This window comes from Symsagittifera roscoffensis, chromosome 7, assembly GCF_963678635.1.
Source record: "Symsagittifera roscoffensis chromosome 7, txSymRosc1.1, whole genome shotgun sequence".
In the NCBI taxonomy this organism is placed as follows: Eukaryota; Metazoa; Xenacoelomorpha; order Acoela; family Convolutidae; genus Symsagittifera; species Symsagittifera roscoffensis.
This window is the reverse complement of record NC_087068.1, coordinates 12,879,816-12,905,487: the sequence shown is the minus strand read 5'-3', so window position 1 is coordinate 12,905,487 and position 25,672 is coordinate 12,879,816. Positions and strand designations below refer to the sequence as shown.

Below are 25,672 nucleotides of genomic sequence, written 5' to 3'. Positions count from 1 at the left end.
AATTTCAATTCTTGAATTTGACAAAATAGGTCTGTAAGATTAGCCAAACATTCGAGACCTGCTAACTCAGTCGGTAGAGCGTTGGACTTTTAATCCAACGGTCAAGGGTTCGAGTCCCTTGAGGGGCGAAGTATCATTTCTTCTATCAATTTTTTTTGAAACACTCTAACTTCTTAGAAAACGCCAGTTATTTTCAGAGTTTTAAGAATGGTTAATAAATTTCAGGCGCTCAAAAATAATTTTTTTAAATAAAATGAGTTTTTATCGAGCTCTTGTGGCGCAATCGGCTAGCGCGTTCGGCTGCCAACCCAAAGGTTGGTGGATTAAGCCCACCCAGGAGCGAGAACAGAACCTCAGAATGAGAGATTTGTGCAAAAAAAAGAGCAATTAGTTATTCGTTTTAGGATCTAAAGCTTCGAATTCTTGTATTTGAAAGACTAGCGGATTCGTTAAGCCCTGCTAGCTTAGTCGGTAGAGCGTTGGACTTTTAATCCGACGTTCAAGGGTTCGGTTCCCTTGTCGGGCGCAGTATCATTTCTTCTATCAATTTTTTTGAAACACTCTAACTTAGAAAACGCCAGTTATTTTCAGAGTTTTTAAGAATGGTTAATAAGTTTCAGGCGCTCAAAAATAATTTTTTTCATAAAATGATTTTTTATCGAGCTCTTGTGGCGCAATCGGCTAGCGCGTTCGGCTGTTAACCGAAAGGTTGGTGGTTCAAGCCCACCCAGGAGCGAGAACAGCAGAACCACAGAATCAGACTTTTCTGCAAAAGATAAGAGCACTAAATTATCAATTTCAAAATAGGAGCACTAAATTATCAATTTCAATTCTTGAATTTGACAAAATAGGTCTGTAAGACTAGCAATCATTCGAGCCCTGCTAGCTCAGTCGGTGGAGCGTTATACTTTTAATCCAACGGTCGGATTGTGGGGCGAAGTATCATTTCTTCTATTAAAATTTTTGAAACAATCGTACTTCATTGAAAACGCCAGTTATTTTCAGAGTTTTTAAGGATGCTTAATAAGTGTCAGACTCTCAAAAATAAAATTTACCCATGGAAAAAGCTTGAATGATGCCTAAAAAAATCAACCGACACTTATGTATAGAGCTCTTGGGGCGCAATCGGCTAGCGCGTTCGGCTGTCAACCCAAAGGTTGGTGGATTAAGCCCACCCAGGAGCGAGAACAGAACCTCAGAATGAGAGATTTGTGCAAAAAAAGAGAACTTAGTCAATCGTTTTAGGATCTAAAGCTTCGAATTCTTGTATTTGAAAGACTAGCGTATTCTTTAAGCCCTGCTAGCTTAGTCGGTAGAGCGTTGGACTTTTAATCAGACGTTCAAGGGTTCGGTTCCCTTGTCGGGCGCAGTAACATTTCTTATATTAATTTTTTCGAAACACTCTAACTTCTTGAAAAACGCCAGTTATTTTCAGAGTTTTTAAGAATGGTTAATAAGTTTCAGGCGCTCAAAAATAAATTTTTTTAATAAAATGAGTTTTTATCGAGATCTTGTGGCGCAATCTGCTAGCGCGTTCGGCTGTCAACCAAAAGGTTGGTGGTTCAAGCCCACCCAGGAGCGAGAACAGCAGAACCACAGAATCGTACTTTTCTGCAAAAGATTAGAGTACTATATTATCAATTTGAAAATAGGAGCACTAAATTATCAATTTCAATTCTTGAATTTGACAAAATAGGTCTGTAAGATTAGCCAAACATTCGAGCCCTGCTAACTCAGTCGGTAGAGCGTTGGACTTTTAATCCAACGGTCAAGGGTTCGAGTCCCTTGTGGGGCGAAGTATCATTTCTTCTATCAATTTTTTTGAAACACTCTAACTTCTTAGAAAACGCCAGTTATTTTCAGAGTTTTAAGAATGGTTAATAAGTTTCAGGCGCTCAAAAATAAATTTTTTAAATAAAATGAGTTTTTATCGAGCTCTTGTGGCGCAATCGGCTAGCGCGTTCGGCTGTAAACCGAAAGGTTGGTGGTTCAAGCCCACCCAGGAGCGAGAACAGCAGAACCACAGAATCGGACTTTTCTGCAAAAGATTTGAGTACTAAATTATCAATTAGAAAATAGGAGCACTAAATTATCAATTTCAATTCTTGAATTTGACAAAATAGGTCTGTAAGATTAGCCAAACATTCGAGACCTGCTAACTCAGTCGGTAGAGCGTTGGACTTTTAATCCAACGGTCAAGGGTTCGAGTCCCTTGAGGGGCGAAGTATCATTTCTTCTATCAATTTTTTTTGAAACACTCTAACTTCTTAGAAAACGCCAGTTATTTTCAGAGTTTTAAGAATGGTTAATAAATTTCAGGCGCTCAAAAATAATTTTTTTTAATGAAATGAGTTTTTATCGAGCTCTTGTGGCGCAATCGGCTAGCGCGTTCGGCTGTTAACCGAAAGGTTGGTGGTTAAAGCCCACCCAGGAGCGAGAACAGCAGAACCACAGAATCAGACTTTTCTGCAAAAGATTAGAGTACTATATTATCAATTTGAAAATAGGAGCACTAAATTATCAATTTCAATTCTTGAATTTGACAAAATAGGTCTGTAACATTAGCCAAACATTCGAGCCCTGCTAGCTCAGTCGCTAGAGCGTTGGACTTTTAATCCAACGGTCAAAGGTTCGAGTCCCTTGAGGGGCGAAGTATCATTTCTTCTATTAAAATTTTTGAAACAATCGTACTTCATTGAAAACGCCAGTTTTTTCCAGAGTTTTTAAGGATGCTCTATAAGTGTCAGACTCTCAAAAATAAATTTTACCCATGGAAAAAGCTTGAATGATGCCTAAAAAAATCAACCGACATTTATGTATAGAGCTCTTGGGGCGCAATCGGCTAGCGCGTTCGGCTGTCAACCCACAGGTTGGTGGATTAAGCCCACCCAGGAGCGAGAACAGAACCTCAGAATGAGAGATTTGTGCAAAAAAAAGAGCACTTAGTCATTCGTTTTAGGATCTAAAGCTTCGAATTCTTGTATTTGAAAGACTAGCGTATTCTTTAAGCCCTGCTAGCTTAGTCGGTAGAGCGTTGGACTTTTAATCCGTCGGTCAAGGGTTCGAGTCCCTTGTGGGGCGAAGTATCATTTCTTCTATCAATTTTTTTGAAACACTCTAACTTCTTAGAAAACGCCAGTTATTTTCAGAGTTTTAAGAATGGTTAATAAGTTTCAGGCGCTCAAAAATAAATTTTTTAAATAAAATGAGTTTTCATCGAGCTCTTGTGGCGCAATCGGCTAGCGCGTTCGGCTGTTAACCGAAAGGTTGGTGGTTCAAGCCCACCCAGGAGCGAGAACAGCAGAACCACAGAATGAGACTTTTCTGCAAAAGATTAGAGTACTATATTATCAATTTGAAATTAGGAGCACTAAATTATCAATTTCAATTCTTGAATTTGACAAAATAGGTCTGTAAGATTAGCCAAACATTCGAGCCCTGCTAGCTCAGTCGGTAGAGCGTTGGACTTTTAATCCAACGGTCAAAGGCTCGAGTCCCTTGTGGGGCGAAGTATCATTTCTTCTATTAAAATTTTTGAAACAATCGTACTTCATTGAAAACGCCAGTTATTTCCAGAGTTTTTAAGGATGCTCTATAAGTGTCAGACTCTCAAAAATAAATTTTACCCATGGAAAAAGCTTGAATGATGCCTAAAAAAATCAACCGACATTTATGTATAGAGCTCTTGGGGCGCAATCGGCTAGCGCGTTCGGCTGTCAACCCACAGGTTGGTGGATTAAGCCCACCCAGGAGCGAGAACAGAACCTCAGAATGAGAGATTTGTGCAAAAAAAAGAGCACTTAGTCATTCGTTTTAGGATCTAAAGCTTCGAATTCTTGTATTTGAAAGACTAGCGTATTCTGTAAGCCCTGCTAGCTTAGTCGGTAGAGCGTTGGACTTTTAATCCGTCGGTCAAGGGTTCGAGTCCCTTGTGGGGCGAAGTATCATTTCTTCTATCAATTTTTTTGAAACACTCTAACTTCTTAGAAAACGCCAGTTATTTTCAGAGTTTTAAGAATGGTTAATAAGTTTCAGGCGCTCAAAAAAAAATTTTTCAAATAAAATGAGTTTTCATCGAGCTCTTGTGGCGCAATCGGCTAGCGCGTTCGGCTGTCAACCCACAGGTTGGTGGATTAAGCCCACCCAGGAGCGAGAACAGAACCTCAGAATGAGAGATTTGTGCAAAAAAAAAGAGCACTTAGTCATTCGTTTTAGGATCTAAAGCTTCGAATTCTTGTATTTGAAAGACTAGCGTATCCTTTAACCCTGCTAGCTTAGTCGGTAGAGCGTTGGACTTTTAATCCGACGTTCAAGGGTTCGGTTCCCTAGTCGGGCGCAGTTTCATTTCTTCTATCAATTTTTTTGAAACACTCTAACTTCTTAGAAAACGCCAGTTAATTTCAGAGTTTTTAAGAATGGTTAATAAGTTTCAGGCGCTCAAAAATAATTTTTTTCATAAAATGATTTTTTATCGAGCTCTTGTGGGGCAATCGGCTAGCGCTTTCGGCTGTTAACCGAAAGGTTGGTGGTTCAAGCCCACCCAGGAGCGAGAACAGCAGAACCACAGAATCAGACTTTTCTGCAAAAGATAAGAGCACTAAATTATCAATTTCAAAATAGGAGCACTAAATTATGAATTTCAATTCTTGAATTTGACAAAATAGGTCTGTAAGACTAGCAATCATTCGAGCCCTGCTAGCTCAGTCGGTAGAGCGTTGGAATTTTAATCCGATGTTCAAGGGTTCGGTTCCCTTGTCGGGCGCAGTATCAATTCTTCTATCAAATTTTTTGAAACACTCTAACTTCTTAGAAAACGCCAGTTATTTTCAGAGTTTTTAAGAATGGTTAATAAGTTTCAGGCGCTCAAAAATATTTTTTTTCATAAAATGCTGTTTTATCGAGCTCTTGTGGCGCAATCGGCTAGCGCGTTGGGCTGTTAACCGAAAGGTTGGTGGTTCAAGCCCACCCAGGAGCGAGAACAGCAGAACCACAGAATCAGACTTTTCTGCAAAAGATAAGAGAACTAAATTCTCAATTTCAAAATAGGAGCACTAAATTATCAATTTCAATTCTTGAATTTGACAAGATAGGTCCGTAAGACTAGCAAAACGTTCGAGCACTGATAGCTCAGTCGGTAGAGCGTTGGAATTTTAATCCAACGGTCAAGGGTTCGGTTTCCTTGTCGGGCGCAGTATCATTTCTACTATTAATTTTTTTGAAACAATCGTACTTCATTGAAAACGCCAAATATTTTCAGAGTTTTTAAGGATGCTTAATAAGTGTCAGACTCTCAAAAATAAATTTTACCCATGGAAAAAGCTTGAATGATGCCTAAAAAAATCAACCGACACTTATGTATAGGGCTCTTGGTGCGCAATCGGCTAGCGCGTTCGGCTGCCAACCCAAAGGTTGGTGGATTAAGCCTACCCAGGAGCGAGAACAGAACCTCAGAATGAGAGATTTGTGCAAAAAAAGAGCAATTAGTCATTCGTTTTAGGATCTAAAGCTTCGAATTCTTGTATTTGAAAGACTAGTGCTAGCCCTGCTAGCTCAGTCGGTAGAGCGTTGGACGAAGTTTATCGAGCTCTTGTGGCGCAATCGGCTAGCGCGTTCGGCTGTTAACCGAAAGGTTGGTGGTTCAAGCCCACCCAGGAGCGAGAACAGCAGAACCACAGAATCAGACTTTTCTGCAAAAGATAAGAGTACTAAATTATCAATTTCAAAATAGGAGCACTAAATTATCAATTTCAATTCTTGAATTTGACAAAATAGGTCTGTAAGACTAGCAATCATTCGAGCCCTGCTAGCTCAGTCGGTGGAGCGTTATACTTTTAATCCAACGGTCAAGGGTTCGAGTCCCTTGTGGGGCGAAGTATCAATTCTTCTATCAAATTTTTTGAAACACTCTAACTTCTTAGAAAACGCCAGTTATTTTCAGAGTTTTTAAGAATGGTTAATAAGTTTCAGGCGCTCAAAAATATTTTTTTTTCATAAAATGCTGTTTTATCGAGCTCTTGTGGCGCAATCGGCTAGCGCGTTGGGCTGTTAACCGAAAGGTTGGTGGTTCAAGCCCACCCAGGAGCGAGAACAGCAGAACCACAGAATCAGACTTTTCTGCAAAAGATAAGAGAACTAAATTCTCAATTTCAAAATAGGAGCACTAAATTATCAATTTCAATTCTTGAATTTGACAAGATAGGTCCGTAAGACTAGCAAAACGTTCGAGCACTGATAGCTCAGTCGGTAGAGCGTTGGAATTTTAATCCAACGGTCAAGGGTTCGGTTTCCTTGTCGGGCGCAGTATCATTTCTACTATTAATTTTTTTGAAACAATCGTACTTCATTGAAAACGCCAAATATTTTCAGAGTTTTTAAGGATGCTTAATAAGTGTCAGACTCTCAAAAATAAATTTTACCCATGGAAAAAGCTTGAATGATGCCTAAAAAAATCAACCGACACTTATGTATAGAGCTCTTGGTGCGCAATCGGCTAGCGCGTTCGGCTGCCAACCCAAAGGTTGGTGGATTAAGCCCACCCAGGAGCGAGAACAGAACCTCAGAATGAGAGATTTGTGCAAAAAAAAGAGCAATTAGTCATTCGTTTTGGGATCTAAAGCTTCGAATTCTTGTATTTGAAAGACTAGTTGAAAGACTATTTGAAAGACTAGTGCTAGCCCTGCTAGCTCAGTCGGTAGAGCGTTGGACGAAGTTTATCGAGCTCTTGTGGCGCAATCGGCTAGCGCGTTCGGCTGTTAACCGAAAGGTTGGTGGTTCAAGCCCACCCAGGAGCGAGAACAGCAGAACCACAGAATCAGACTTTTCTGCAAAAGATAAGAGTACTAAATTATCAATTTCAAAATAGGAGCACTAAATTATCAATCTCAATTCTTGAATTTGACAAAATAGGTCTGTAAGACTAGCAATCATTCGAGCCCTGCTAGCTCAGTCGGTGGAGCGTTATACTTTTAATCCAACAGTCAAGGGTTCGAGTCCCTTGTGGGGCGAAGTATCATTTCTTCTATTAAAATTTTTGAAACAATCGTACTTCATTGAAAACGCCAGTTATTTTCAGAGTTTTTAAGGATGCTTAATAAGTGTCAGACTCTCAAAAATAAATTTTACCCATGGAAAAAGCTTGAATGATGCCTAAAAAAATCAACCGACACTTATGTATAGAGCTCTTGGGGCGCAATCGGCTAGCGCATTCGGCTGTCAACCCAAAGGTTGGTGAATTAAGCCCACCCAGGAGCGAGAACAGAACCTCAGAATGAGAGATTTGTGCAAAAAAAGAGCACTTAGTCATTCGTTTTAGGATCTAAAGCTTCGAATTCTTGTATTTGAAAGACTAGCGTATTCTTTAAGCCCTGCTAGCTTAGTCGGTAGAGCGTTGGACTTTTAATCCGACGGTCAAGGGTTCGAGACCCTTGTGGCGCGAAGTATCATTTCTTCTATCAATTTTTTTGAAACACTCTAACTTCTTAGAAAACGCCAGTTATTTTCAGAGTTTTAAGAATGGTTAATAAGTTTCAGGCGCTCAAAAATAAATTTTTTTAATAAAATGAGTTTTCATCGAGCTCTTGTGGCGCAATCGGCTAGCGCGTTCGGCTGTTAACCGAAAGGTTGGTGGTTCAAGCCCACCCAGGAGCGAGAACAGAAGAACCACAGAATCAGACTTTTCTGCAAAAGATTAGAGTACTATATTATCAATTTGAAAATAGGAGCACTAAATTATCAATTTCAATTCTTGAATTTGACAAAATAGGTCTGTAAGATTAGCCAAACATTCGAGCCCTGCTAGCTCAGTCGGTAGAGCGTTAGACTTTTAAACCAACGGTCAAAGGTTCGAGTCCCTTGAGGAGCGAAGTATCATTTCTTCTATTAAAATTTTTGAAACAATCGTACTTCATTGAAAACGCCAGTTATTTTCAGAGTTTTTAAGGATGCTTAATAAGTGTCAGACTTTCAAAAATAAATTTTACCCATGGAAAAAGCTTGAATGATGCCTAAAAAAATCAACCGACACTTATGTATAGAGCTCTTGGGGCGCAATCGGCTAGCGCGTTCGGCTGTCAACCCACAGGTTGGTGGATTAAGCCCACCCAGGAGCGAGAACAGAACCTCAGAATGAGAGATTTGTGCAAAAAAAAGAGCACTTAGTCATTCGTTTTAGGATCTAAAGCTTCGAATTCTTGTATTTGAAAGACTAGCGTATCCTTTAAGCCCTGCTAGCTTAGTCGGTAGAGCGTTGGACTTTTAATCCGACGTTCAAGGGTTCGGTTCCCTAGTCGGGCGCAGTTTCATTTCTTCTATCAATTTTTTTGAAACACTCTAACTTCTTAGAAAACGCCAGTTATTTTCAGAGTTTTTAAGAATGGTTAATAAGTTTCAGGCGCTCAAAAATAATTTTTTTTCATAAAATGATTTTTTATTGAGCTCTTGTGGCGCAATCGGCTAGCGCTTTCGGCTGTTAACCGAAAGGTTGGTGGTTCAAGCCCACCCAGGAGCGAGAACAGCAGAACCACAGAATCAGACTTTTCTGCAAAAGATAAGAGCACTAAATTATCAATTTCAAAATAGGAGCACTAAATTATGAATTTCAATTCTTGAATTTGACAAAATAGGTCTGTAAGATTAGCCAAACATTCGAGCCCTGCTAGCTCAGTCGGTAGAGCGTTGGACTTTTAATCCAACGGTCAAGGGTTCGAGTCCCTTGTGGGGCGAAGTATCATTTCTTCTATTAAAATCTTTGAAACAATCGTACTTCATTGAAAAAGCCAGTTATTTTCAGAGTTTTTAAGGATGCTTAATAAGTGTCAGATTCTCAAAAATAAATTTTACCCATAGAAAAAGCTTGAATGATGCCTAAAAAAATCAACCGACACTTATGTATAGCGCTCTTGGGGCGCAACCGGCTAGCGCGTTCGGCTGTCAACCACAAGGTTGGTGGATTAAGCCCACCCAGGAGCGAGAACAGAACCTCAGAATGAGAGATTTCTGCAAAAAAAAATGAGCACTTAGTCATTCGTTTTAGGATCCAAAGCTTCGAATTCTTGTATTTGAAAGAGTAGCGTAATCATTTAGCCCTGCTAGCTTAGTCGGTAGAGCGTTGGACTTTCAATCCGACGTTCAAGGGTTCGGTTCCCTTGTCGGGCGCAGTATCATTTCTTCTATTAATTTTTTTTGAAACACTCTAACTTCGTAGAAAACGCCAGTTATTTTCAGAGTTTTTAAGAATGGTTAATAAGTTTCAGGCGCTCAAAAAAATTTTTTTTCATAAAATGATTTTTCATTGAGCTCTTGTGGCGCAATCGGCTAGCGCGTTCGGCTGTTAAAGGTTGGTGGTTCAAGCCCACTCAGGAGCGAGAACAGCAGAACCACAGAATCAGACTTTTCTGCATAAGATAAAAGCACTAAATTATCATTTTCAAAAAAGGAGCACTAAATTATCAGTTTCAATTCTTGAATTTGACAAAATAGGTCTGTAAGACTAGCAAAACATGCAAGCACTGCTAGCTCAGTCGGTAGAGAGTTGGACTTTTAATCCAACGGTCAAGGGTTCGAGTCCCTTGTCGGGCGCAGTATCATTTCTTCTATTAATTTTTTTGAAACACTCTAACTTCGTAGAAAACGCCAGTTATTTTCAGAGTTTTTAAGAATGGTTAATAAGTTTCAGGCGCTCAAAAAATTTTTTTTTCATAAAATGATTTTTCATTGAGCTCTTGTGGCGCAATCGGCTAGCGCGTTCGGCTGTTAAAGGTTGGTGGTTCAAGCCCACTCAGGAGCGAGAACAGCAGAACCACAGAATCAGACTTTTCTGCATAAGATAAAAGCACTAAATTATCATTTTCAAAAAAGGAGCACTAAATTATCAGTTTCAATTCTTGAATTTGACAAAATAGGTCTGTAACATTAACCAAACATTCGAGCCCTGCTAGCTCAGTCGGTAGAGCGTTGGACTTTTAAACCAACGGTCAAAGGTTCGAGTCCCTTCAGGGGCGAAGTATCATTTTTTCTATTAAAATTTTTGAAACAATCGTACTTCATTGAAAACGCCAGTTATTTTCAGAGTTTTTAAGGATGCTTAATAAGTGTCAGACTCTCAAAAATAAATTTTACCCATGGAAAAAGCTTGAATGATGCCTAAACAAATCAACCGACACTTATGTATAGAGCTCTTGGGGCGCAATCGGCTGTCAACCCACAAGTTGGTGGATTAAGCCCACCCAGGAGCGAGAACAGAACCTCAGAATGAGAGATTTGTGCAAAAAAAGAGCACTTAGTCATTCGTTTTAGGATCTAAAGCTTCGAATTCTTGTATTTGAAAGACTAGCGTATTCTTTAAGCCCTGCTAGCTTAGTCGGTAGAGCGTTGGACTTTTAATCCGACGGTCAAGGGTTCGAGTCCCTTGTGGCGCGAAGTATCATTTCTTCTATCAATTTTTTTGAAACACTCTAACTTCTTAGAAAACGCCAGTTATTTTCAGAGTTTTAAGAATGGTTAATAAGTTTCAGGCGCTCAAAAATAAATTTTTTTAATAAAATGAGTTTTCATCAAGCTCTTGTGGCGCAATCGGCTAGCGCGTTCGGCTGTTAACCGAAAGGTTGGTGGTTCAAGCCCACCCAGGAGCGAGAACAGAAGAACCACAGAATCAGACTTTTCTGCAAAAGATTAGAGTACTATATTATCAATTTGAAAATAGGAGCACTAAATTATCAATTTCAATTCTTGAATTTGACAAAATAGGTCTGTAAGATTAGCCAAACATTCGAGCCCTGCTAGCTCAGTCGGTAGAGCGTTGGACTTTTAAACCAACGGTCAAAGGTTCGAGTCCCTTGAGGAGCGAAGTATCATTTCTTCTATTAAAATTTTTGAAACAATCGTACTTCATTGAAAACGCCAGTTATTTTCAGAGTTTTTAAGGATGCTTAATAAGTGTCAGACTTTCAAAAATAAATTTTACCCATGGAAAAAGCTTGAATGATGCCTAAAAAAATCAACCGACACTTATGTATAGAGCTCTTGGGGCGCAATCGGCTAGCGCGTTCGGCTGTCAACCCACAGGTTGGTGGATTAAGCCCACCCAGGAGCGAGAACAGAACCTCAGAATGAGAGATTTGTGCAAAAAAAAGAGCACTTAGTCATTCGTTTTAGGATCTAAAGCTTCGAATTCTTGTATTTGAAAGACTAGCGTATCCTTTAAGCCCTGCTAGCTTAGTCGGTAGAGCGTTGGACTTTTAATCCGACGTTCAAGGGTTCGGTTCCCTAGTCGGGCGCAGTTTCATTTCTTCTATCAATTTTTTTGAAACACTCTAACTTCTTAGAAAACGCCAGTTATTTTCAGAGTTTTTAAGAATGGTTAATAAGTTTCAGGCGCTCAAAAATAATTTTTTTTCATAAAATGATTTTTTATTGAGCTCTTGTGGCGCAATCGGCTAGCGCTTTCGGCTGTTAACCGAAAGGTTGGTGGTTCAAGCCCACCCAAGAGCGAGAACAGCAGAACCACAGAATCAGACTTTTCTGCAAAAGATAAGAGCACTAAATTATCAATTTCAAAATAGGAGCACTAAATTATGAATTTCAATTCTTGAATTTGACAAAATAGGTCTGTAAGATTAGCCAAACATTCGAGCCCTGCTAGCTCAGTCGGTAGAGCGTTGGACTTTTAATCCAACGGTCAAGGGTTCGAGTCCCTTGTGGGGCGAAGTATCATTTCTTCTATTAAAATCTTTGAAACAATCGTACTTCATTGAAAAAGCCAGTTATTTTCAGAGTTTTTAAGGATGCTTAATAAGTGTCAGATTCTCAAAAATAAATTTTACCCATAGAAAAAGCTTGAATGATGCCTAAAAAAATCAACCGACACTTATGTATAGCGCTCTTGGGGCGCAACCGGCTAGCGCGTTCGGCTGTCAACCACAAGGTTGGTGGATTAAGCCCACCCAGGAGCGAGAACAGAACCTCAGAATGAGAGATTTCTGCAAAAAAAAATGAGCACTTAGTCATTCGTTTTAGGATCCAAAGCTTCGAATTCTTGTATTTGAAAGAGTAGCGTAATCATTTAGCCCTGCTAGCTCAGTCGGTAGAGCGTTGGACTTTCAATCCGACGTTCAAGGGTTCGGTTCCCTTGTCGGGCGCAGTATCATTTCTTCTATTAATTTTTTTTGAAACACTCTAACTTCGTAGAAAACGCCAGTTATTTTCAGAGTTTTTAAGAATGGTTAATAAGTTTCAGGCGCTCAAAAAAATTTTTTTTTCATAAAATGATTTTTCATAGAGCTCTTGTGGCGCAATCGGCTAGCGCGTTCGGCTGTTAAAGGTTGGTGGTTCAAGCCCACTCAGGAGCGAGAACAGCAGAACCACAGAATCAGACTTTTCTGCATAAGATAAAAGCACTAAATTATCATTTTCAAAAAAGGAGCACTAAATTATCAGTTTCAATTCTTGAATTTGACAAAATAGGTCTGTAAGACTAGCAAAACATGCAAGCACTGCTAGCTCAGTCGGTAGAGCGTTGGACTTTTAATCCAACGGTCAAGGGTTCGAGTCCCTTGTCGGGCGCAGTATCATTTCTTCTATTAATTTTTTTGAAACACTCTAACTTCGTAGAAAACGCCAGTTATTTTCAGAGTTTTTAAGAATGGTTAATAAGTTTCAGGCGCTCAAAAAAATTTTTTTTTCATAAAATGATTTTTCATTGAGCTCTTGTGGCGCAATCGGCTAGCGCGTTCGGCTGTTAAAGGTTGGTGGTTCAAGCCCACTCAGGAGCGAGAACAGCAGAATCACAGAATCAGACTTTTCTGCATAAGATAAAAGCACTAAATTATCATTTTCAAAAAAGGAGCACTAAATTATCAGTTTCAATTCTTGAATTTGACAAAATAGGTCTGTAACATTAACCAAACATTCGAGCCCTGCTAGCTCAGTCGGTAGAGCGTTGGACTTTTAAACCAACGGTCAAAGGTTCGAGTCCCTTCAGGGGCGAAGTATCATTTTTTCTATTAAAATTTTTGAAACAATCGTACTTCATTGAAAACGCCAGTTATTTTCAGAGTTTTTAAGGATGCTTAATAAGTGTCAGACTCTCAAAAATAAATTTTACCCATGGAAAAAGCTTGAATGATGCCTAAACAAATCAACCGACACTTATGTATAGAGCTCTTGGGGCGCAATCGGCTGTCAACCCACAAGTTGGTGGATTAAGCCCACCCAGGAGCGAGAACAGAACCTCAGAATGAGAGATTTGTGCAAAAAAAGAGCACTTAGTCATTCGTTTTAGGATCTAAAGCTTCGAATTCTTGTATTTGAAAGACTAGCGTATTCTTTAAGCCCTGCTAGCTTAGTCGGTAGAGCGTTGGACTTTTAATCCGACGGTCAAGGGTTCGAGTCCCTTGTGGCGCGAAGTATCATTTCTTCTATCAATTTTTTTGAAACACTCTAACTTCTTAGAAAACGCCAGTTATTTTCAGAGTTTTAAGAATGTTTAATAAGTTTCAGGCGCTCAAAAATAAATTTTTTTAACAAAATGAGTTTTCATCGAGCTCTTGTGGCGCAATCGGCTAGCGCGGTCGTCTGTTAACCGAAAGGTTGGTGGTTCAAGCCCACCCAGGAGCGAGAACAGAAGAACCACAGAATCAGACTTTTCTGCAAAAGATTAGAGTACTATATTATCAATTTGAAAATAGGAGCACTAAATTATCAATTTCAATTCTTGAATTTGACAAAATAGGTCTGTAAGATTAGCCAAACATTCGAGCCCTGCTAGCTCAGTCGGTAGAGCGTTGGACTTTTAAACCAACGGTCAAAGGTTCGAGTCCCTTGAGGAGCGAAGTATCATTTCTTCTATTAAAATTTTTGAAACAATCGTACTTCATTGAAAACGCCAGTTATTTTCAGAGTTTTTAAGGATGCTTAATAAGTGTCAGACTTTCAAAAATAAATTTTACCCATGGAAAAAGCTTGAATGATGCCTAAAAAAATCAACCGACACTTATGTATAGAGCTCTTGGGGCGCAATCGGCTAGCGCGTTCGGCTGTCAACCCACAGGTTGGTGGATTAAGCCCACCCAGGAGCGAGAACAGAACCTCAGAATGAGAGATTTGTGCAAAAAAAAGAGCACTTAGTCATTCGTTTTAGGATCTAAAGCTTCGAATTCTTGTATTTGAAAGACTAGCGTATCCTTTAAGCCCTGCTAGCTTAGTCGGTAGAGCGTTGGACTTTTAATCCGACGTTCAAGGGTTCGGTTCCCTAGTCGGGCGCAGTTTCATTTCTTCTATCAATTTTTTTGAAACACTCTAACTTCTTAGAAAACGCCAGTTATTTTCAGAGTTTTTAAGAATGGTTAATAAGTTTCAGGCGCTCAAAAATAATTTTTTTTCATAAAATGATTTTTTATTGAGCTCTTGTGGCGCAATCGGCTAGCGCTTTCGGCTGTTAACCGAAAGGTTGGTGGTTCAAGCCCACCCAGGAGCGAGAACAGCAGAACCACAGAATCAGACTTTTCTGCAAAAGATAAGAGCACTAAATTATCAATTTCAAAATAGGAGCACTAAATTATGAATTTCAATTCTTGAACTTGACAAAATAGGTCTGTAAGATTAGCCAAACATTCGAGCCCTGCTAGCTCAGTCGGTAGAGCGTTGGACTTTTAATCCAACGGTCAAGGGTTCGAGTCCCTTGTGGGGCGAAGTATCATTTCTTCTATTAAAATCTTTGAAACAATCGTACTTCATTGAAAAAGCCAGTTATTTTCAGAGTTTTTAAGGATGCTTAATAAGTGTCAGATTCTCAAAAATAAATTTTACCCATAGAAAAAGCTTGAATGATGCCTAAAAAAATCAACCGACACTTATGTATAGCGCTCTTGGGGCGCAACCGGCTAGCGCGTTCGGCTGTCAACCACAAGGTTGGTGGATTAAGCCCACCCAGGAGCGAGAACAGAACCTCAGAATGAGAGATTTCTGCAAAAAAAAATGAGCACTTAGTCATTCGTTTTAGGATCCAAAGCTTCGAATTCTTGTATTTGAAAGAGTAGCGTAATCATTTAGCCCTGCTAGCTCAGTCGGTAGAGCGTTGGACTTTCAATCCGACGTTCAAGGGTTCGGTTCCCTTGTCGGGCGCAGTATCATTTCTTCTATTAATTTTTTTTGAAACACTCTAACTTCGTAGAAAACGCCAGTTATTTTCAGAGTTTTTAAGAATGGTTAATAAGTTTCAGGCGCTCAAAAAAATTTTTTTTTCATAAAATGATTTTTCATTGAGCTCTTGTGGCGCAATCGGCTAGCGCGTTCGGCTGTTAAAGGTTGGTGGTTCAAGCCCACTCAGGAGCGAGAACAGCAGAACCACAGAATCAGACTTTTCTGCATAAGATAAAAGCACAAAATTATCATTTTCAAAAAAGGAGCACTAAATTATCAGTTTCAATTCTTGAATTTGACAAAATAGGTCTGTAAGACTAGCAAAACATGCAAGCACTGCTAGCTCAGTCGGTAGAGCGTTGGACTTTTAATCCAACGGTCAAGGGTTCGAGTCCCTTGTGGGGCGAAGTATCATTTCTTCTATTAAAATCTTTGAAACAATCGTACTTCATTGAAAAAGCCAGTTATTTTCAGAGTTTTTAAGGATGCTTAATAAGTGTCAGATTCTCAAAAATAAATTTTACCCATAGAAAAAGCTTGAATGATGCCTAAAAAAATCAACCGACACTTATGTATAGCGCTCTTGGGGCGCAACCGGCTAGCGCGTTCGGCTGTCAACCACAAGGTTGGTGGATTAAGCCCACCCAGGAGCGAGAACAGAACCTCAGAATGAGAGATTTCTGCAAAAAAAAATGAGCACTTAGTCATTCGTTTTAGGATCCAAAGCTTCGAATTCTTGTATTTGAAAGAGTAGCGTAATCATTTAGCCCTGCTAGCTCAGTCGGTAGAGCGTTGGACTTTCAATCCGACGTTCAAGGGTTCGGTTCCCTTGTCGGGCGCAGTATCATTTCTTCTATTAATTTTTTTTGAAACACTCTAACTTCGTAGAAAACGCCAGTTATTTTCAGAGTTTTTAAGAATGGTTAATAAGTTTCAGGCGCTCAAAAAAATTTTTTTTTCATAAAATGATTTTTCATTGAGCTCTTGTGGCGCAATCGGCTAGCGCGTTCGGCTGTTAAAGGTTGGTGGTTCAAGCCCACTCAGGAGCGAGAACAGCAGAACCACAGAATCAGACTTTTCTGCATAAGATAAAAGCACAAAATTATCATTTTCAAAAAAGGAGCACTAAATTATCAGTTTCAATTCTTGAATTTGACAAAATAGGTCTGTAAGACTAGCAAAACATGCAAGCACTGCTAGCTCAGTCGGTAGAGCGTTGGACTTTTAATCCAACGGTCAAGGGTTCGAGTCCCTTGTCGGGCGCAGTATCATTTCTTCTATTAATTTTTTTGAAACACTCTAACTTCGTAGAAAACGCCAGTTATTTTCAGAGTTTTTAAGAATGGTTAATAAGTTTCAGGCGCTCAAAAAAATTTTTTTTCATAAAATGATTTTTCATTGAGCTCTTGTGGCGCAATCGGCTAGCGCGTTCGGCTGTTAAAGGTTGGTGGTTCAAGCCCACTCAGGAGCGAGAACAGCAGAATCACAGAATCAGACTTTTCTGCATAAGATAAAAGCACTAAATTATCATTTTCAAAAAAGGAGCACTAATTTATCAGTTTCAATTCTTGAATTTGACAAAATAGGTCTGTAAGACTAGCAAAACATGCAAGCACTGCTAGCTCAGTCGGTAGAGCGTTGGACTTTTAATCCAACGGTCAAGGGTTCGAGTCCCTTGTGGGGCGAAGTATCATTTCTTCTATTAAAATTTTTGAAACAATCGTACTTCATTGAAAACGCCATTTATTTTCAGAGTTTTTAAGGATGCTTAATAAGTGTCAGACTCTCAAAAATAAATTTTACCCATGTACAAAGCTTGAATGATGACTAAAAAAATCAACCGACACTTATGTATTGAGCTCTTGGGGCGCAATCGGCTATCGCGTTCGGCTGTCAACCCCAAGGTTGGTGGATTAAGCCCACCCAGGAGCGAGAACAGAACCTCAGAATGAGTGATTTCTGCAAAAAAAGGAGCACTTAGTCATTCGTTTTAGGATCCAAAGCTTCGAATTCTTGTATTTGAAAGACTAGCTTAATCTTTTAGCCCTGCTAGCTCAGTCGGTAGAGCGTTGGACTTTTAATCCGACGTTCAAGGGTTCGGTTCCCTTGTCGGGCGCAGTTTCATTTCTTCTATTAATTTCTTTGAAACACTCTAACTTCTTAGAAAACGCCAGTTATTTTCAGAGTTTTTAAGAATGGTTAATAAGTTTCAGGCGCTCAAAAAATAATTTTTTTTTCATAAAATGATGTTTTATTGAGCTCTTGTGGCGCAATCGGCTAGCGCCTTCGCCTGTTAACCGAAAGGTTGGTGGTTCAATCCCACCCTAAAGTGAGAACAGCAGAACCACCGAATCAGTCTTTTCTGCATAAGATAAGAGCACTATATTATCATTTTCAAAAAAGGAGCACTAAATTATCAATTTCAATTCATGAATTTGACAAGATAGGTCTGTAAGACTAGCCAAACACTCGAGCACTGCTAGCTCAGTCGGTAGAGCGTTGGACTTTTCATCCAACGGTCAAGGGTTCGAGTCCCTTGTGGGGCGAAGTATCATTTCTTCTATTAAAATTTTTGAAACAATCGTACTTCATTGAAAACGCCAGTTATTTTCAGAGTTTTTAAGGATGCTTAATAAGTGTCAGACTCTCAAAAATAAGTTTTACCCATGTAAAAAGCTTGAATGATGCCTAAAAAAGTCAACCGACACTTATGAATTGAGCTCTTGGGGCGCAATCGTCTAGCGCGTTCGGCTGTCAACCCCAAGGTTGGTGGATTAAGCCCACCCAGGAGCGAGAACAGAACTTCAGAATGAGAGATTTCTGCAAAAAAAATGAGCACTTAGTCATTCGTTTTAGAATCCAAAGCTTCGAATTCTTGTATTTGAAAGACTAGCGTAATCTTTTAGCCCTGCTAGCTCAGTCGGTAGAGCGTTGGACTTTTAATCCGACGTTCAAGGGTTCGGTTCCCTTGTCGGGCGCAGTTTCATTTCTTCTATTAATTTCTTTGAAACACTCTAACTTCTTAGAAAACGCCAGTTATTGTCAGAGTTTTTAAGAATGGTTAATAAGTTTCAGGCGCTCAAAAGATATTTTTTTTTCATAAAATGATAATTTATTGAGCTCTTGTCGCGCAATCGGCTAGCGCCTTCGCCTGTTAACCGAAAGGTTGGTGGTTCAAGCCCACCCTAAAGCGAGAACAGCAGAACCACCGAATCAGACTTTTCTGCATAAGATAAGAGCACTAAATTATCATTTTCAAAAAAGGAGCACTAAATTATCAATTTCAATTCATGAATTTGACAAAATAGGTCTGTAAGACTAGCCAAAGACTCGAGCACTGCTAGCTCAGTCGGCAGAGCGATGGAATTTTCATCCAACGGTCAAGGGTTCGAGTCCCTTGTGGGGCGAAGTATCATTTCTTCTATTAAAATTTTTGAAACAATCGCACTTCATTGAAAACGCCAGTTATTTTCAGAGTTTTTAAGGATGCTTAATAACTGTCAGACTCTCAAAAATAAGTTTTACCCATGTAAAAAGCTTGAATGATGCCTAAAAAAATCAACCGACACTTATGAATTGAGCTCTTGGGGCGCAATCGTCTAGCGCGTTCGGCTGTCAACCCCAAGGTTGGTGGATTAAGCCCACCCAGGAGCGAGAACAGAACTTCAGAATGAGAGATTTCTGCAAAAAAATGAGCACTTAGTCATTCGTTTTAGGATCCAAAGCTTCGAATTCTTGTATTTGAAAGACTAGCGTAATCTTTTAGCCCTGCTAGCTCAGTCGGTAGAGCGTTGGACTTTTAATCCGACGTTAAAGGGTTCGGTTCCCTTGTCGGGCGCAGTTTCATTTCTTCTAATAATAATTTCTTTGAAACACTCTAACTTCTTAGAAAACGCCAGTTATTTTCAGAGTTTTTAAGAATGGTTAATAAGTTTCAGGCGCTCAAAAAATTTTTTTTTCATAAAATGAGTTATTATCGAGCTCTTGTGGAGCAATCGGCTAGCGCGTTCGGCTGTTAACCGAAAGGTTGGTGGTTCAAGCCCACCCAGGAGCGAGAACCGCAGAACCACAGAATCAGACTTTTCTGCATAAGATAAGAGCACTAAATTATCAATTTCAAAAAAGGAGCACTAAATTATCAATTTCAATTCTTGAATTTGACAAAATAGGTCTGTAAGACTAGCAAAATAATCGAGCCCTGCTAGCTCAGTCGGTAGAGCTTTTAATCTAACGGTCAAGGGTTCGAGTAGTCCCTTGTGGGGCGAAGTATTATTTCTTCTATTAAAATTTATGAAACAATCGTACTTCATGGAAAACGCCAGTTATTTTCAGAGTTTTTAAGAGTGGTTAATAAGTTTCAGGCGCTCAAAATAATTTTTTATTGAGCTCTTGTGGCGCAATTGGCTAGCGCGTTCGTCTGTTAACAGAAAGGTTTGTGGTTCAAGCCCACCCATGAGCGAGAACAGCAGAAACACAGAATCAGACTTTTCTGCATAAGATAAGAGCACTAAATTATCAATTTCAAAAAAGGAGCACTAAATTATCAATTTCAATTCTTGAATTTGACAAAATAGGTCTGTATGACTAGCAAAACATTCGAGCCCTGCTAGCTCAGTCGGTAGAGCGTTGGACTTTTAATCCAACGGTCAAGGGTTCGAGTCCCTTGTGGGGCGAAGTATCATTGCTTCTATTAAAATTTATGAAACAATCGTACTTCATTGAAAACGCCAGTTATTTTCAGAGTTTTTAAGGATGCTTAATAAGTGTCAGACTCTCAAAAATAAGTTTTACCCATGTAAAAAGCTTGAATGATGCCTAAAAAAATCAACCGACACTTATGTATTGAGCTCTTGGGGCGCAATCGTCTAGCGCGTTCGGCTGTCAACCCCAAGGTTGGTGGAGTAAGCCCACCCAGGAGCGAGAACAGAACCTCAGAATGAGAGATTTCTGCAAAAAAAATGATCACTTAGTCATTCGTTTTAGGATCCAAAGCTTCGAATTCTTGTATTTGAAAGACTAGCGTAATCTTTTAGCCCTGCTAGCTCAGTCGGTAGAGCGTTGGACTTTTAATCCGACGTTCAAGGGTTCGGTTCCCTTGTCGGGCGCAGTTTCATTTCTTCTAATAATAATTTCTTTGAAACACTCTAACTTCTTAGAAAACGCCAGTTATTTTCAGAGTTTTTAAGAATGGTTTATAAGTTTCAGGCGCTCAAAAATTTTTTTTTTCATAAAATGAGTTATTATTGAGCTCTTGTGGCGCAATCGGCTAGCGCGTTCGGCCGTTAACAGAAAGGTTTGTGGTTCAAGCCCACCCATGAGCGAGAACAGCAGAAACACAGAATCAGACTTTTCTGCATAAGATAAGAGCACTAAATTATCAATTTCAAAAAAGGAGCACTAAATTATCAATTTCAATTCTTGAATTTGACAAAATAGGTCTGTATGACTAGCAAAACCTTCGAGCCCTGCTAGCTCAGTCGGTAGAGCGTTGGACTTTTAATCCAACGGTCAAGGGTTCGAGTCCCTTGTGGGGCGAAGTATCATTGCTTCTATTAAAATTTATGAAACAATCGTACTTCATTGAAAACGCCAGTTATTTTCAGAGTTTTTAAGGATGCTTAATAAGTGTCAGACTCTCAAAAATAAGTTTTACCCATGTAAAAAGCTTGAATGATGCCTAAAAAAATCAACCGACACTTATGTATTGAGCTCTTGGGGCGCAATCGTCTAGCGCGTTCGGCTGTCAACCCCAAGGTTGGTGGAGTAAGCCTACCCAGGAGCGAGAACAGAACCTCAGAATGAGAGATTTCTGCAAAAAAAATGAGCACTTAGTCATTCGTTTTAGGATCCAAAGCTTCGAATTCTTGTATTTGAAAGACTAGCGTAATCTTTTAGCCCTGCTAGCTCAGTCGGTAGAGCGTTGGACTTTTAATCCGACGTTCAAGGGTTCGGTTCCCTTGTCGGGCGCAGTTTCATTTCTTCTAATAATAATTTCTTTGAAACACTCTAACTTCTTAGAAAACGCCAGTTATTTTCAGAGTTTTTAAGAATGGTTAATAAGTTTCAGGCGCTCAAAAAAATTTTTTTTCATAAAATGAGTTATTATCGAGCTCTTGTGGCGCAATCGGCTAGCGCGTTCGGCTGTTAACCGAAAGGTTGGTGGTTCAAGCCCACCCAGGAGCGAGAACAGCAAAACCAGAGAAACAGACTTTTCTGCATAAGATAAGAGCACTAAATTATCAATTTCAAAAAAGGAGCACTAAATTAACAATTTCAATTCTTGAATTTGACAAAATAGGTCTGTAAGACTAGCAAAATATTCGAGCCCTGCTAGCTCAGTCGGTAGAGCTTTTAATCCAACGGTCAAGGGTTCGAGTAGTCCCTTGTGGGGCGAAGTATCATTTCTTCTATTAAAATTTTTGAAACAATCGTACTTCATTGAAAACGCCAGTTATTTTCAGAGTTTTTAAGAATCGTTAATAAGTTTCAGGCGCTCAGAAATTTTTTTTTCAAAAAATGATTTTTTATTGAGCTCTTGTGGCGCAATTGGCTAGCGCGTTCGGCTGTTAACAGAAAGGTTTGTGGTTCAAGCCCACCCAGGAGCGAGAACAGCAGAAACACAGAATCAGACTTTTCTGCATAAGATAAGAGCACTAAATTATCAATTTCAAAAAAGGAGCACTAAATTATCAATTTCAATTCCTGAATTTGACAAAATAGGTCTGTAAGACTAGCAAAATATTCGAGCCCTGCTAGCTCAGTCGGTAGAGCGTTGGACTTTTAATCCAACGGTCAAGGGTTCGAGTCCCTTGTGGGGCGAAGTATTATTTCTTCTTCTAAAATTTTTGAAACAATCGTACTTCATTGAAAACGCCAGTTATTTTCAGAGTTTTTAAGGATGCTTAATAAGTGTCAGACTCTCAAAAATAAATTTTACCCATGTAAAAAGCTTGAATGATGCCTAAAAAAATCAACCGACACTTATGTATAGAGCTCTTGGGGCGCAATCGGCTAGCGCGTTCGGCTGTCAACCCAAAGGTTGGTGGATTAAGCCCACCCAGGAGCGAGAAAAGAACCTCAGAATGAGAGATTTCTGCAAAAAAAATGAGCACTTAGTCATTCGTTTTAGGATCCAAAGCTTCGAATTATTGTATTTGAAATACTAGCGGAAGCTTTAAGCCCTGCTAGCTCAGTCGGTAGAGCGTTGGACTTTTAATCCGACGTTCAAGGGTTCCTTGTCGGGCGCAGTATCATTTCTTCTTTTAATTTTTTTGAAACACTCTAACTTCTTAGAAAACGCCAGTTATTTTCAGAGTTTTTAAGAATGTTTAATAAGTTTCAGGCGCTCAAAAATATTTCTTTTTCATAAAATAACTTTTTATCGAGGTCTTGTGGCGCAATCGGCTAGCGCGTTCGGCTGTTAACCGAAAGGTTGGTGGTTCAAGCCCACCCAGGAGCGAGAGCAGCAGAAACACAGAATCAGACTTTTCTGCATAAGATAAGAGCACTAAATTATCAATTTCAAAAAAGAAGCACTAAATTATCAATTTCAAAAAAGGAGCACTAAATTATCAATTTCAATTCTTGAATTTGACAAAATAGTTCTGTAAGACAAGCAAAACATTCGAGCCCTGCTAGCTCATTCGGTAGAGCGTTGGACTTTTAATCCAACGGTCAAGGGTTCGAGTCCCTTGTGGGGCGAAGTATTATTTCTTCTATTAAAATTTTTGAAACAATCGTACTTCATTGAAAACGCCAGTTATTTTCAGAGTTTTTAAGGATGCTTAATAAGTGTCAGACTCTCAAAAATAAATTTTACCCATGTAAAAAGCTTGAATGATGCCTAAAAAAATCAACCGACACTTATCTATAGAGCTCTTGGGGCGCAATCGGCTAGCGCGTTCGGCTGTCAACCCAAAAGTTGGTGGATTAAGCCCACCCAGGAGCGAGAACAGAACCTCAGAATGAGAGATTTCTGCAAAAAAAATGAGCACTTAGTCATTCGTTTTAGGATCCAAAGCTTCGAATTCTTGTATTTGAAAGACTAGCGTAATCTTTTAGCTCTGCTAGCTCAGTCGGTAGAGCGTTGGACTTTTAATCCGACGTTCAAGGGTTCCTTGTCGGGCGCAGTATCATTTCTTCTATTAATTTTTTTGAAACACTCTAACTTCTTAGAAAACGCCAGTTATTTTCAGAGTTTTTAAGAATGGTTAATAAGTTTCAGGCGCTCAAAATTTTTTTTTTTTCATAAAATGGTTTTTTATTGAGCTCTTGTGGCGCAATCGGCTAGCGCGTTCGGCTGTTAACCTAAAGGTTGGTGGTTCAAGCCCACCCAGGAGCGAGAACAGCAGAACCACAGAATCAGACTTTTCTGCATAAGATAAGAGCACTAAATTATCAATTTCAAAAAAGGAGCACTAAATTATCAATTTCAATTCTTGAATTTGACAAAATAGTTCTGTAAGACTAGCAAAATATTCGAGCCCTGCTAGCTCAGTCGATAGAGAGTTGGACTTTTAATCCAACGGTCAAGGGTTCGAGTCCCTTGTGGGGCGAAGTATTATTTCTTCTATTAAAATTTTTGAAACAATCGTACTTCATTGAAAACGCCAGTTATTTTCAGAGTTTTTAAGGATGCTTAATAAGTGTCAGACTCTCAAAAATAAATTTTACCCATGTAAAAAGCTTGAATGATGCCTAAAAAAATCAACCGACACTTATGTATTGATCTCTTGGGGCGCAATCGGCTAGCGCGTTCGGCTGTTAACCGAAAGGTTGGTGGTTCAAGCCCACCCAGGAGCGAGAACAGCAGAACCACAGAATCAGACTTTTCTGCATAAGATAAGAGCACTAAATTATCAATTTCAAAAAAGGAGCACTAAATTATCAATTTCAATTCTTGAATTTGACAAAATAGTTCTGTAAGACTAGCAAAATATTCGAGCCCTGCTAGCTCAGTCGATAGAGCGTTGGACTTTTAATCCAACGGTCAAGGGTTCGAGTCCCTTGTGGGGCGAAGTATTATTTCTTCTATTAAAATTTTTGAAACAATCGTACTTCATTGAAAACACCAGTTATTTTCAGAGTTTTTAAGGATGCTTAATAAGTGTCAGACTCTCAAAAATAAATTTTACCCATGTAAAAAGCTTGAATGATGCCTAAAAAAATCAACCGACACTTATGTATAGAGCTCTTGGGGCGCAATCGGCTAGCGCGTTCGGCTATCAACGCAAAGGTTGGTGGATTAAGCCCACCCAGGAGCGAGAACAGAACCTCAGAATGAGAGATTTCTGCAAAAAAAAACGAGCACTTAGTCATTCGTTTTAGGATCCAAAGCTTCGAATTCTTGTATTTGAAAGACCAGCGTAATCTTTTAGCCCTGCTAGCTCAGTCGGTAGAGCGTTGGACTTTTAATCCGACGTTCAAGGGTTCGGTTCCCTTGTCGGGCGCAGTATCATTTCTTCTATTAATTTCTTTGAAACACTCTAACTTCTTAGAAAACGCCAGTTATTTTCAGAGTTTTTAAGAATGGTTAATAAGTTTCAGGCGCTCAAAAATTTTTTTTTTCATAAAATGATTTTTTATCGAGGGATTGTGGCGCAATCGGCTAGCGCGTTCGGCTGTTAACCGAAAGGTTGGTGGTTCAATCCCACGCAGGAGCGAGAATAGCAGAACCACAGAATCAGACTTTTCTGCATAAGATAAGAGCACTAAATTATCAATTTCAAAAAAGGAGCACTAAATTATCAATTTCAATTCTTGAATTTGACAAAATAGGTCTGTAAGACTAGCAAAATATTCGAGACCTGCTAGCTCAGTCGGTAGAGCGTTGGACTTTTAATCCAACGTCAAGGGTTCGAGTCCCTTGTGGGGCGAAGTATTATTTCTTCTATTAAAGTTTTTGAAACAATCGTACTTCATTGAAAACGCCAGTTATTTTCAGAGTTTTTAAGGATGCTTAATAAGTGTCAGACTCTCAAAAATAAATTTTACCCATGTAAAAAGCTTGAATGATGCCTAAAAAAATCAACCGACACTTATGTATAGAGCTCTTGGGGCGCAATCGGCTAGCGCGTTCGGCTGTCAACCCAAAAGTTGGTGGATTAAGCCCACCCAGGAGCGAGAACAGAACCTCAGAATGAGAGATTTCTGCAAAAAAAATGAGCACTTAGTCATTCGTTTTAGGATCCAAAGCTTCGAATTCTTGTATTTGAAAGACTAGCGTAATCTTTTAGCCCTGCTAGCTCAGTCGGTAGAGCGTTGGACTTTTAATCCGACGTTCAAGGGTTCCTTGTCGGGCGCAGTATCATTTCTTCTATTAATTTTTTTGAAACACTCTAACTTCTTAGAAAACGCCAGTTATTTTCAGAGTTTTTAAGAATGGTTAATAAGTTTCAGGCGCTCAAAAAAATTTTTTTTCATAAAATGATTTTTTTTGAGATCTTGTGGCGCAATCGGCTAGCGCCTTCGGCTGTTAACCGAAAGGTTGGTGGTTCAAGCCCACCCAGGAGCGAGAACAGCAGAACCACAGAATCAG

At 39.3% G+C, this 25,672-nt stretch overlaps 38 non-coding genes across 38 annotated transcripts; all 38 read left to right on the top strand.

Moving 5' to 3' along the window:
- The first annotated feature begins 662 nt into the window (after window positions 1–662).
- On the top strand, window positions 663–736 carry Trnan-guu (transfer RNA asparagine (anticodon GUU)). Its single transcript has one exon. It is a non-coding gene; the product is annotated as a tRNA-Asn (tRNA).
- A 986-nt stretch (window positions 737–1,722) lies between these two features.
- On the top strand, window positions 1,723–1,795 carry Trnak-uuu (transfer RNA lysine (anticodon UUU)). The gene has a single exon. It is a non-coding gene; the product is annotated as a tRNA-Lys (tRNA).
- Window positions 1,796–1,934: 139 nt separating this feature from the next.
- Trnay-gua (transfer RNA tyrosine (anticodon GUA)) lies at window positions 1,935–2,008 on the top strand. Its single transcript has one exon. It is a non-coding gene; the product is annotated as a tRNA-Tyr (tRNA).
- A 354-nt stretch (window positions 2,009–2,362) lies between these two features.
- Trnan-guu (transfer RNA asparagine (anticodon GUU)) lies at window positions 2,363–2,436 on the top strand. Its single transcript has one exon. It is a non-coding gene; the product is annotated as a tRNA-Asn (tRNA).
- A 572-nt stretch (window positions 2,437–3,008) lies between these two features.
- On the top strand, window positions 3,009–3,081 carry Trnak-uuu (transfer RNA lysine (anticodon UUU)). The gene has a single exon. It is a non-coding gene; the product is annotated as a tRNA-Lys (tRNA).
- Window positions 3,082–3,220: 139 nt separating this feature from the next.
- Trnan-guu (transfer RNA asparagine (anticodon GUU)) lies at window positions 3,221–3,294 on the top strand. The gene has a single exon. It is a non-coding gene; the product is annotated as a tRNA-Asn (tRNA).
- Window positions 3,295–3,866: 572 nt separating this feature from the next.
- Window positions 3,867–3,939, top strand: Trnak-uuu (transfer RNA lysine (anticodon UUU)). The gene has a single exon. It is a non-coding gene; the product is annotated as a tRNA-Lys (tRNA).
- Window positions 3,940–4,901: 962 nt separating this feature from the next.
- On the top strand, window positions 4,902–4,975 carry Trnan-guu (transfer RNA asparagine (anticodon GUU)). Its single transcript has one exon. It is a non-coding gene; the product is annotated as a tRNA-Asn (tRNA).
- A 608-nt stretch (window positions 4,976–5,583) lies between these two features.
- Window positions 5,584–5,657, top strand: Trnan-guu (transfer RNA asparagine (anticodon GUU)). Its single transcript has one exon. It is a non-coding gene; the product is annotated as a tRNA-Asn (tRNA).
- A 353-nt stretch (window positions 5,658–6,010) lies between these two features.
- Trnan-guu (transfer RNA asparagine (anticodon GUU)) lies at window positions 6,011–6,084 on the top strand. Its single transcript has one exon. It is a non-coding gene; the product is annotated as a tRNA-Asn (tRNA).
- A 633-nt stretch (window positions 6,085–6,717) lies between these two features.
- On the top strand, window positions 6,718–6,791 carry Trnan-guu (transfer RNA asparagine (anticodon GUU)). Its single transcript has one exon. It is a non-coding gene; the product is annotated as a tRNA-Asn (tRNA).
- Window positions 6,792–7,573: 782 nt separating this feature from the next.
- Trnan-guu (transfer RNA asparagine (anticodon GUU)) lies at window positions 7,574–7,647 on the top strand. The gene has a single exon. It is a non-coding gene; the product is annotated as a tRNA-Asn (tRNA).
- Window positions 7,648–8,432: 785 nt separating this feature from the next.
- Window positions 8,433–8,506, top strand: Trnan-guu (transfer RNA asparagine (anticodon GUU)). The gene has a single exon. It is a non-coding gene; the product is annotated as a tRNA-Asn (tRNA).
- Window positions 8,507–8,647: 141 nt separating this feature from the next.
- Trnak-uuu (transfer RNA lysine (anticodon UUU)) lies at window positions 8,648–8,720 on the top strand. The gene has a single exon. It is a non-coding gene; the product is annotated as a tRNA-Lys (tRNA).
- A 360-nt stretch (window positions 8,721–9,080) lies between these two features.
- Trnae-uuc (transfer RNA glutamic acid (anticodon UUC)) lies at window positions 9,081–9,153 on the top strand. Its single transcript has one exon. It is a non-coding gene; the product is annotated as a tRNA-Glu (tRNA).
- A 1,401-nt stretch (window positions 9,154–10,554) lies between these two features.
- Trnan-guu (transfer RNA asparagine (anticodon GUU)) lies at window positions 10,555–10,628 on the top strand. The gene has a single exon. It is a non-coding gene; the product is annotated as a tRNA-Asn (tRNA).
- A 785-nt stretch (window positions 10,629–11,413) lies between these two features.
- Trnan-guu (transfer RNA asparagine (anticodon GUU)) lies at window positions 11,414–11,487 on the top strand. The gene has a single exon. It is a non-coding gene; the product is annotated as a tRNA-Asn (tRNA).
- Window positions 11,488–11,628: 141 nt separating this feature from the next.
- Trnak-uuu (transfer RNA lysine (anticodon UUU)) lies at window positions 11,629–11,701 on the top strand. Its single transcript has one exon. It is a non-coding gene; the product is annotated as a tRNA-Lys (tRNA).
- A 360-nt stretch (window positions 11,702–12,061) lies between these two features.
- On the top strand, window positions 12,062–12,134 carry Trnae-uuc (transfer RNA glutamic acid (anticodon UUC)). Its single transcript has one exon. It is a non-coding gene; the product is annotated as a tRNA-Glu (tRNA).
- A 351-nt stretch (window positions 12,135–12,485) lies between these two features.
- On the top strand, window positions 12,486–12,558 carry Trnak-uuu (transfer RNA lysine (anticodon UUU)). Its single transcript has one exon. It is a non-coding gene; the product is annotated as a tRNA-Lys (tRNA).
- Window positions 12,559–14,396: 1,838 nt separating this feature from the next.
- Window positions 14,397–14,470, top strand: Trnan-guu (transfer RNA asparagine (anticodon GUU)). Its single transcript has one exon. It is a non-coding gene; the product is annotated as a tRNA-Asn (tRNA).
- A 141-nt stretch (window positions 14,471–14,611) lies between these two features.
- Trnak-uuu (transfer RNA lysine (anticodon UUU)) lies at window positions 14,612–14,684 on the top strand. Its single transcript has one exon. It is a non-coding gene; the product is annotated as a tRNA-Lys (tRNA).
- Window positions 14,685–15,044: 360 nt separating this feature from the next.
- On the top strand, window positions 15,045–15,117 carry Trnae-uuc (transfer RNA glutamic acid (anticodon UUC)). The gene has a single exon. It is a non-coding gene; the product is annotated as a tRNA-Glu (tRNA).
- Window positions 15,118–15,468: 351 nt separating this feature from the next.
- Window positions 15,469–15,541, top strand: Trnak-uuu (transfer RNA lysine (anticodon UUU)). Its single transcript has one exon. It is a non-coding gene; the product is annotated as a tRNA-Lys (tRNA).
- Window positions 15,542–15,901: 360 nt separating this feature from the next.
- On the top strand, window positions 15,902–15,974 carry Trnae-uuc (transfer RNA glutamic acid (anticodon UUC)). The gene has a single exon. It is a non-coding gene; the product is annotated as a tRNA-Glu (tRNA).
- A 351-nt stretch (window positions 15,975–16,325) lies between these two features.
- On the top strand, window positions 16,326–16,398 carry Trnak-uuu (transfer RNA lysine (anticodon UUU)). Its single transcript has one exon. It is a non-coding gene; the product is annotated as a tRNA-Lys (tRNA).
- Window positions 16,399–16,747: 349 nt separating this feature from the next.
- Trnak-uuu (transfer RNA lysine (anticodon UUU)) lies at window positions 16,748–16,820 on the top strand. The gene has a single exon. It is a non-coding gene; the product is annotated as a tRNA-Lys (tRNA).
- A 788-nt stretch (window positions 16,821–17,608) lies between these two features.
- Window positions 17,609–17,681, top strand: Trnak-uuu (transfer RNA lysine (anticodon UUU)). The gene has a single exon. It is a non-coding gene; the product is annotated as a tRNA-Lys (tRNA).
- A 1,434-nt stretch (window positions 17,682–19,115) lies between these two features.
- Window positions 19,116–19,189, top strand: Trnan-guu (transfer RNA asparagine (anticodon GUU)). The gene has a single exon. It is a non-coding gene; the product is annotated as a tRNA-Asn (tRNA).
- A 546-nt stretch (window positions 19,190–19,735) lies between these two features.
- On the top strand, window positions 19,736–19,808 carry Trnak-uuu (transfer RNA lysine (anticodon UUU)). The gene has a single exon. It is a non-coding gene; the product is annotated as a tRNA-Lys (tRNA).
- Window positions 19,809–20,597: 789 nt separating this feature from the next.
- Trnak-uuu (transfer RNA lysine (anticodon UUU)) lies at window positions 20,598–20,670 on the top strand. Its single transcript has one exon. It is a non-coding gene; the product is annotated as a tRNA-Lys (tRNA).
- A 574-nt stretch (window positions 20,671–21,244) lies between these two features.
- On the top strand, window positions 21,245–21,318 carry Trnan-guu (transfer RNA asparagine (anticodon GUU)). Its single transcript has one exon. It is a non-coding gene; the product is annotated as a tRNA-Asn (tRNA).
- Window positions 21,319–21,881: 563 nt separating this feature from the next.
- Trnak-uuu (transfer RNA lysine (anticodon UUU)) lies at window positions 21,882–21,954 on the top strand. Its single transcript has one exon. It is a non-coding gene; the product is annotated as a tRNA-Lys (tRNA).
- Window positions 21,955–22,520: 566 nt separating this feature from the next.
- On the top strand, window positions 22,521–22,594 carry Trnan-guu (transfer RNA asparagine (anticodon GUU)). The gene has a single exon. It is a non-coding gene; the product is annotated as a tRNA-Asn (tRNA).
- A 169-nt stretch (window positions 22,595–22,763) lies between these two features.
- On the top strand, window positions 22,764–22,836 carry Trnak-uuu (transfer RNA lysine (anticodon UUU)). The gene has a single exon. It is a non-coding gene; the product is annotated as a tRNA-Lys (tRNA).
- Window positions 22,837–23,402: 566 nt separating this feature from the next.
- Window positions 23,403–23,476, top strand: Trnan-guu (transfer RNA asparagine (anticodon GUU)). Its single transcript has one exon. It is a non-coding gene; the product is annotated as a tRNA-Asn (tRNA).
- A 602-nt stretch (window positions 23,477–24,078) lies between these two features.
- On the top strand, window positions 24,079–24,151 carry Trnak-uuu (transfer RNA lysine (anticodon UUU)). The gene has a single exon. It is a non-coding gene; the product is annotated as a tRNA-Lys (tRNA).
- Window positions 24,152–24,938: 787 nt separating this feature from the next.
- On the top strand, window positions 24,939–25,010 carry Trnak-uuu (transfer RNA lysine (anticodon UUU)). Its single transcript has one exon. It is a non-coding gene; the product is annotated as a tRNA-Lys (tRNA).
- The last annotated feature ends 662 nt before the right edge of the window (window positions 25,011–25,672 follow it).